We start from the raw sequence: 9,739 nt of genomic DNA on the forward strand, positions 1-9,739 counted from the left end.
CATTATGCAATGAAGTGGCCAGTCATTTAGGGAATAACTCATTAGATCTCAAATTTCTTCAAAGCTCTGCACCGGATCTGTCCCACCATGGTGGGATAGAGAAATAAGTAATAATCACATGATTTTTCTTGATTTTTGTACAAAAGGAATACATTGGGAAGACTGAAACATCTTCTTCTCAAATTGTCGGGATTGTTCGAAACCATGCTTTAATAACATTGATCAATTCCTTTATGGAAAAGTTATATAATATTGCAACCTTAAAATGTAGAATTAATGATGCATCTCAAAAATCATCAGAAAAGGTTGTTTAATATTGAAAAGCCCTCTAATTGATCATCTCAACATCGAGATATATCAATATGAAAAGTAAAATAAAAAAATTGAGTCTCAGAAATAGTGCATCTTGCAACACATTATCTAGACCGTTAATTTTCAAGATTTTCATATGTTTATACATCGACTTGATTTTAACTATTTTTGGAGTTTAAAATTTTATAAGTATATATGAAAATAGATTTTGAGATAATCTTAAGAATTTTTAACACCAAAATTACATGTTATGTTAAAATTTGGAGGTGCGCCTTAATTGGATTGTTTAAGATTGCAACGTTATAGAAACCACACCGTTCCTTTATATCTATCTGAAATTAGCATTGTGTGGTAAGGGCTAACCGAGAGGTCTCCATATGGATGATCTCCCATATGATTTGATCTCCTCTATGAAAGGAGGATTATATCTAATGTTGAGGTACTAGTAGGCTAGTACATTGGTATATAATACGAATTCTTCAACGCTTGCATCCAATTGAGCATTGTTGTTGATCTCCCCCTATTGTCACCATATTGTTTATCTTCAAATTGGCAAATAATTTAGGGCCCATTAGGTACCCTGGAAATGGGACTCCTTAGAAATGGGACTTCTGGAGTCTCATTTCCATGGAAATAGCCCAGATTAACCTGTTTGGTTCCTTATGGCGACATAAATGACATTTCCTTGCTTAAAATGAGGATACAAGAAATGACAATTTTGTTTTCAGATGAAACTAAACAGGTCAATTTGGGCTTTTTCCATGGAAACAAGACTCCAAGAGTCCTATTTCCCGGGAATCAAATGGGGCCTTAGGAAATTCTACCTTTAGAGACCCATATCCTATCCGTCTCTCAAACCAAAAAATGATTGTCTTTCCATTTCCTATAGCCACTATTTTATGTCTAAAAAACAAAAATTTGAAATGATCACCAACCTTCCATATTGGATTTATACCAGACCTCTAATTGGGACTTCGTATAATTGACACTTTCATATTTGTGTCAGCTTATCAATAAGCATTTCCCTCTTCAATTGAGAAGCTTTGACATGACATTTATGAATTTCACTTTCTACTGCCTATATATTTCACTCGTAGAGAACAAAAACCAAGATTTGAAAAAATAAGGGAAAAAAAATAATGTATAAAATTAAAAGAAGAGAAACAAAAATTTACGTGGTTCGACAAATTGCCTACATCCATAGAATAACAAAATTCTCTTCCACTACTAATAAAAAATACTATGTAAGTATAGAGAATACAATGGATTACAAGCTCTCTCTCTCTCTCTCTCAAGCCATAAAACATGATCTTTTTCTCTATCTAGATCACTCACTCAAAGGATTAAAGAATTAATCATTCTCTCCGTATTTTTCCTTGCACCTTTTAATATTTCTCCCTACAAAAATAACTTGAATAAAAAGAAAGCACCAAGGACTACCATGTGAGGCTCATCTTTATCTCTATTCCTAATTTGATTAGATTTCCTATACTATGGGTTTTTTTCTCTTTATAATAAAAACTCCATACTATATGGGAAACCTTTGAAGCAATTACGTAAATCCCTATTTTTAAAAACACTCGTGCTTCATAACTAACATTCTCCCACTTGAAGACATGTTTTCATTATGACTAGTCTGCTCCAAGAAATTGCTATCCACTAGTTACTAATCATCAAGTAACTACATGCCCCAAGGAAGTCTTGTTCCAAATGAACTTCACATTCCCTATGAACTTAGTCACCATATATGTTGGATTGTCATAAATATGACTTTTTGCAATAAAATTCTTATATCTTCTACCACATCACGAATGAAGTGATACTAAACATCAATATGTTTAGTCCTATCATGAAAGGTTGGATTCCCTACTAAAAACAAGGCACTCTGATTATCATAATAAAAGCATGATACCTTCTTGCACAACTCAGAATTCGCCACTTACACTGTTTAGCCAAACTACTTCTTTAGATTCTTTTTTGGGTAAATAATAGCTTATTTAATTGCATAAGTAAGTGACATATACTCAGCATCTGTGGAAGACAAAGTCACAACAGGCTGGAACCTTGATAACCACTAACTGTACCACCTCCTAAAGAAAAAATATACCATGTAGTAGATCTTGTTTTATCCAAGTCACCTGCAAAATCTGCATCAACATAACCAGTGACTTTCAAATCCATTTGATTATAATATATTTCAGCGTTGCAAGTCCCCTTTAAATACCAAAGGATCCACTTTCACAGTAGTCTAGTGATTATATCCAAGATTTGCCATATATCTGCTCACAACTCCCACTGCTTGTGCTATGTTAAGTCTAGTGCTAATCATAGCAAACATGAGGCTCTCTACTACTAATGAATATGTTACTCGAGCAGTGTTCGCAAAACCTACCTATCTAACCACTAACCAGCTGGTTAGATCGGAACCGGTCAGTGGCTGGTTCCGGTTTTGAGCGGTTTGGTCATCAACTAATATTTTAAACTTTAAATAAAATACTACTTCAAATTTATGTCAAATACATTAGAATGGTTTATTGGTTAGCTTTCATGATTAAATTTTATATGAATCATGGTTCGAATCCTGTTCCATTGGAATCGAACTAGAATCCTCTCTTAAAGAAGACATCTATTAACAGACCCACTAACCAATACGTCATTTACTACTTAGTTGATAAAAAAAAACACCTATATTATATATAACTTAATTTTTCTTCATTTTCTTTTAAAAAAAAGTTAGTCAAGTCGATTTTTTTAACACTATTTTAATATTCTTTACATTATGGTAAAGATTAAAAAAAATTTGGTCATTGATACTCACTTTTATATTTTCCCATTTTTTCAAAAAAAAATTAAAAATATCTTTAAGCACAAATCGATTCGTTAAAATGCATTTTTTTTCATTAATTTTCAACTTCATTTGAGTGTGTTTTGTTTTAATCACATTCTTTATATGCTTTTCATATTTTAGTAGATTTTTTTTTTAACTTCTTCATTATTTTCAACATTTTTTTTTATCATTCGAAACTTGGCTGGTTAGAGCGGTTGAATCGGCCGGTTTACTGGTTAAGCCGGTTTAATCACTTCCGGACCCATATCCGATTAACCGTTTCGGTTCGATTTTACGAACACGATACTCGAGACATCTATATCTTCTCTGCTCCAATGCTAAGTTATTTTTCCAAAGACAACTTCATATATATAGGAAAAGAAATACTAACTGGTTTGACATTCTACGTATTGAAGCGTCGTAGAACCCATTTACATAACTCTTATGAGTTAACCAAAATTTCATGTTCTTCATGTTTCTAAGTACATTTATCCCAAGAATTCGATTAACGGCTCCCTAATGTTTCATCTCAAATTCCTGAACCAACTGGGATTTAAGTGTTGCAATAATCTCTTTATTTGGTCAAACAACAATCATGTCATCGGTATATAATAATAAAATTTCCATCGCCATAACCACAAAAATAGGCACAAATGATTTGCTTCACATCTATGAAAATTCAAGCTCAACTTAAAAGAGTTAAATCATTTGTACTAATACCTTGGCACCTGTTGCAACCCATACAACGATTTCTTGAGCTTACAAACCAAATTTTCTTTACCTTCCTCAATAAAACCCTTATGTTGGGTCATAATTTTTTTTCCTTTTAAGTCACTATGTAAAATACAGTTTACACATCTAATTATTTCATTTCTAAATCAAGAACAACAACCATGTCAAAAGAATTTTAACATTAGATATGTGCACAACATGAGAAAGAGATCTCATCAAATCAATACATGATTTATTAGCATAACGTTTCACAACCAATCAAGCTATGTCCCATTCAACAGCATCATCGAGACTTTTCTTTTTCTTGATAATGCATTTGCAACTAATTGTCGTTCGCTCCTCTGTTAATTCGACGAGGTCCCATGTTTTATTTTTTCATGAGGCCTCCATCTCTTCTTCCATGGTTGTTCTACATTGACTAGCTTCCTCAACCTCACATGCCTCACGATAAGAATTTTGCTCACCTTCATCTGTTAGACAAACATACGACAAGACATAATTGCTAAAACTCCCATGAGCCATTTTAGGTCTATCAGGTTTTCTTAATTCAACATAACCTAATTATTCTTCAAGTTCTTGGATGATTGCAAGTTCGTGGTCCTGACCACTATCTTGTTGGTTCTCATGAATACATTCTACCTCAGTAGTTTTTGTATCTGCCTCATCTTTCTTTTTTCGCATGGAATTTTTATTGAAAATAATATCATGACTAACTATAATCTTGTGGTAAGTAGGATCCCACAATCTATACCTCTTTATATTATCAGCATAGCCAAGAAAAACACTTTTTGTTGGATTTTGCATCCAACTTAGTTCTTTTATTATTTGGAATCAAAGAACATGTATTACACCAAAAAACATGAAAGAAAAAATAATCAGCAAGTTTACGTGTCCAAACCTCTTCTGATGTCTTGTAGTCAATAGTAGAATTATGAGACCTATTAATTTGGAAACAAGCTATACGAACTGTTTCTGCCCAAAAATACTGCTCTAATCCTGGAACACTCAACATACACCTACACGCTCTATAATGATACGATTCATCCTCTCAGCAACACCATTTTGCTGAGGTATTCCATAAACAGTGAACTGCCTAACAATATCATGCTCACTACAAAAATTATTAAATTCACCAAAACAAAATTCTCTCACATCATATGTTCTAAGACACTTGAAGCTTTATTCTTTCTGAGTTTTTACCAAGGCCTTAAATTTTTTGAAACAACTGAAGGCATCTGATTTTTTTTTTCTAAAAAAATCATCAATAAAAGAGAGATTTTGCAACACCCCTATAGAAACAACAAGTGATTTCCATTTGTTTAAATGAATCAATTCTAAAAATTCCTTACTTTTAGCGGTGGATAAAGCAAAATGCAATCTTTTTTGCTTTCCAAATAAGCATGACTCAAAATAATCTACATTAAAAGATTTCAAACCAAAAATAATATTTTTATCTAGAAGTACCTTGAGTCCACACTCAGTCGTGTGACCCAAACGTGCATACCATGTCATGCCGAAGTTCACCTCTGCAATATCAACCTCTCTTAAAATTGTTTCACCAACAAACAAATGACATGCTAACTCCCATTTTGCAACTACTTGTGCTCCCTTTGAAATTTTCAAATATTTATTTTTACTTGTAGATTTGACACATTGCTCATCAAGTTTTACTAAGGACAATAGACTCCTTTTGAGACTTGGAACATGTCCGACACTCGGAATTGTGGATATGATTCAATTGAACATCTTGATGCTCACTTCTCCAACTCCCATTATTTTACATGAGTCATTATTTTCTATGTGAACAATATCTCCATCACATAATTGGTCTTTATAGAACAAATCCCTATGTGGATTCATGTGAAAGGATGCACCTGAATCAAGTAACCAATATTGCAAAAACTTCCTTCTTATCTACAGACAAAGCTTCTTTATCTTCAAAAAACTCAATTTTTTCTATAAGATTTCCTTGCAATCCACTTGTACCAGGATTCTTTTTGTGGCTTAATATCTTTCGCCTCATGGCCTAATTTTCCACATCTTCAACACTTCTCTTTCTTATGCCATCTTGATTTGGATATTAACTGCTATCTTCTTGAAGTTTTCTCTGTTGATTTTCCCTGTGCGACACACATTCCCAAATGAATCTTGACCAAAATTTCGCCTAGACTCCTCTGTTAGAAGTGAAACAACATAATCAAATTCAAGAGATTTCATACTACTGAATTCTTGATCAATCCATCCCATGATTCCGAAATAGAACAAAGTAATATTTGTTGTTTTATCTTCTTCATCAATTTTTACATCTAGTGCTATCAACTTGTTAATCAAGGCACTAAACTCATTTAAGAGCCATTGTAAAGATGCACCATCACTCATCTTGGAATTGTAAAGTTTCCGGTGAAAAAAATTTTTATTACGAAGAGACATACTTTCATAAGTATTTTTTTGCCTATCCCATGAATCTTTCACGGTAGTTTCTAAGGAGACATTGAATAAAACAGACTCATCAAGTGCCAAGAAAATATCTGCCCTGACCAATTCATCATTCTCATCAAATTCCTCATCATTCATCTTTTTAAGTTTATTTTCTCTGTCTTTTAAAGCTACTACACAACCATCTTTCACCAACATCTCATGCATCTTTAATTTCTTGGTTAATAAATCTGAACCGTCAAATTTTGGAATTTCATATCTTTTTGAACTTCCTTCAATCATCTTCAAGGATCTGCGATCTGCCACAAACCTCATACTCAACAATGATCTTAAACCCTAAGGATCTGATACCAATTGTAAAGGATTAAAACCAAGGTTTAGGAAAAAATAAGGAAAGAAAAATAGTAAAAAAAATTTAAAAAAAAAAAACACAAAGATTTACGTGGTTCAACAAGTTACCTATGTCCACGGGACAACAAAGTTCTCTTCCATTAATCAAAATAAACATCATGCCATCATGGAGAATACAAAAGATTACAAGAGCTCTCTCTCTCAAACGCTAAAATATGGTCTTTTTCTCTCTAGAACACCCATTCAAATGACTAAGGAACTAACCTTTTCTCTCTTTATTTTTTCTTGCATCTTCTAATTTTTTCTCTTTACAAAAATAACTTTTATAAAGAGAAAGTACAAATGACTACCAGGCCCCCATCTTTATCTTCATTCCAGATTTGATTATATTTTTTATTTCTAGGTTTTTTCTTCCCTTTATATTAGGAACTCCATAATATATATGTGAAACCTTTAAAGCGATCACATAAATCCCTATTTTCCTAAAAAAAAAAATGGGCTTCGCAACTAACATGACAGACCTTGTCCCATATTTATCTTTTTTGGTTTCCCCACCAAAAAAAAAAAAAAACTTAGTTAAAACTTCCAATACCTTGACAACCAAGCCACGATCCTAAAGAGAGACATGAAATACATTGGACGTTGATATGGTGTTTGGATTTAATTAATGCAGTCCTCCCACTTAATAAAAGTACTTTTGTCTTATGAAAATCAGGATATGTTTGGAATGGACGAGAAGCAATACCCCGTATTCATCTTGTTGGGTGACCTTGAATAGGTGGCACATCGGCATGGGAGATAGTTAAGCCACTTCCAAATGCTTGCATATCCAATAAGAATGATCCTTTCAAAAAGGAGTAAAACTTTATGAGCTCTGTCACCAAGTGACAAGCGAGAGAATGAAGGATTAGGAAATTAAAAGTTATTCTGAAGCCTAAAATTCAAAGTTCGAGTAGGGCAATTCAAATGATTCGGATCGGTTGGATAACTTGACGATCTGAACTTTTTTTGAAAATAAAATTAAAATTAAAATAGAGGTTTATGGGTGGCCTTTTTTTTGGAGGGCTACAAAAAAAACATTAGATAAGCATAATGAAAAAAGAAAAGAAGATGACAAATGGGGATTTTAGGGAAGGAATCGGGTTGGGATCAATGTTGTTAAGTTCTCTTCGATAAAGGCGAAACACTGGAAGTCTTCGGGTTTTGCCTCACCAACTAACTGAAGAGCAAGAGTATTCTTGGGTTGTTAAACAGTATGAATGCCACGTATGCAAACAAATAGAAAGGAAAAATAGCACCTTACCAACTTTGACACAAAAGAGAAGTACAACAAGGCCATATCACCTTACCTATCATGACAAGCTTAAAAAGTCAAATATATATATATATATATATATATATATATATATATATATATGTTTTTTAAAGGAAAATTGTTTCATGCAGGCTGTACCTCATGACTACATATGCTGTTCAAAAAATAAAAAACATCCATCTTAAAGAAAGATGTAAGTAGGTGTTTCATCTAAAAACAATGAAAACTAACGGTCCAAAAGTTTTTTTACTAGAATTGTTATTTCTAGTTTTAAAAATTTATTTATTTTTCATATTCATGATCTCCATGTTAGAGATTACATGTCCTTAAAATTAATTCAAGAAATCTATCTCAAAATTAGATTTATTAATAAGCCCGTATTTCTACATATGCGGGCTTGGCCACATGAAAACCAAGTCTTTTTTAAAATTTTAAAGAACTATTCAAGTACTTTCCATTACCATGCTCCCGACACCAAAGGCATTAAATTTTAAAATTTAAAATTGATAGTATTAAAATTTAAAACAATATTTCAAGCATTTTGTTTATTATTGAGTATAGTAATTAATTTATATATTATTAGTTTTTTATTTTTTATTTTTATAAAATTTTCAAAAATATTTGTATTTATTTTAAAATATAAAAAAATAACCGAAGTCTTCTCCCGAATCAACCGAAACACCGAATTGCTTCATTTTTCATACTAAACCAAAACAATCTCTGAAGCAAATATGCCAATATTGGTCGGGATCTATACCATTTCGAAACCAATTTCGGTCCCGAGTGATTCGTCATCCGAATTGACGACCCAGATAAAAAATCGTTGGGTTTTAAAAATACGGCTGCACATATTAATAAGCCCAAATTTATATTATGCCCTCAAGAGAGCATAGTTTATTTCTACTCCTTCGGTAGAAAACCTACTTGGAAGGATTTTTTGGGAACCACTTCAAAGCTACTGGATGATTACTTCAAAAAAAATTGAAATTTAAGCTTTCTAACATTGGGAATTTCTTTTAATGAGGTTATCTATTAGTAAAAGAGGTTACATCTCAAAATTCAAGATCCTAAAATTAAATCCAGATGGGGTTTTATCGAAGGAAGTAAATGGACAAACTATTCCACCATAGTAGAAAGTCCTTTGGCATAATAAGTCTTTAATTGAAATGGTTATTCTTACCACATGTAAAGCGGAAAATAGAGAGAGAAACAAAACTGTAGAGAGAGAAACAAAATACCATTAGGTAACAACTAACATTTGTTTGATATAGCACTTCTATACTAATATCACTACGTTGTAGTTTTCATTCCCATTAACACTATCCTACTAACACCTTCATAAAACTAACTTCTAAATTATTTGAAAAAATGGGGTAAGGGCCTGTCTTCCCCACTTAATTACCCAAAAAAAACATATATATATAGTAATTGTAAGTAGTGACTAATAGGGGTGGCAACGGGTCGGGTCTAGGTTGTGTCTGACTGGATCAGATCCGAACCTGAAAAGTATTTGGGTCCAGGTTTTGGACCCGGACCCAACTTTTTGGGTTGAAAATGTGGATCCAGACCTGACGTCGAGTCTACCCATCGGGTCCTGAGGCTAGTCGAATCCATTGCCACCTTATGATTATGAGCTTCGTTTTGTTTTTTTTTCTTTTTTTCTACTACCATATACTCATATTTTTGGTAATATTTTAAGTATTACACAATATTTATGAATACCCACATTCCTTATTATTTTACGTAATAACTAAAAATTCGTAAGA

This window comes from Amborella trichopoda, chromosome 4, assembly GCF_054954075.1.
Source record: "Amborella trichopoda isolate Santa Cruz 75 chromosome 4, AtrichopodaSantaCruz75HAP2 v2.0, whole genome shotgun sequence".
Lineage (NCBI taxonomy): Eukaryota > Viridiplantae > Streptophyta > Magnoliopsida > Amborellales > Amborellaceae > Amborella > Amborella trichopoda.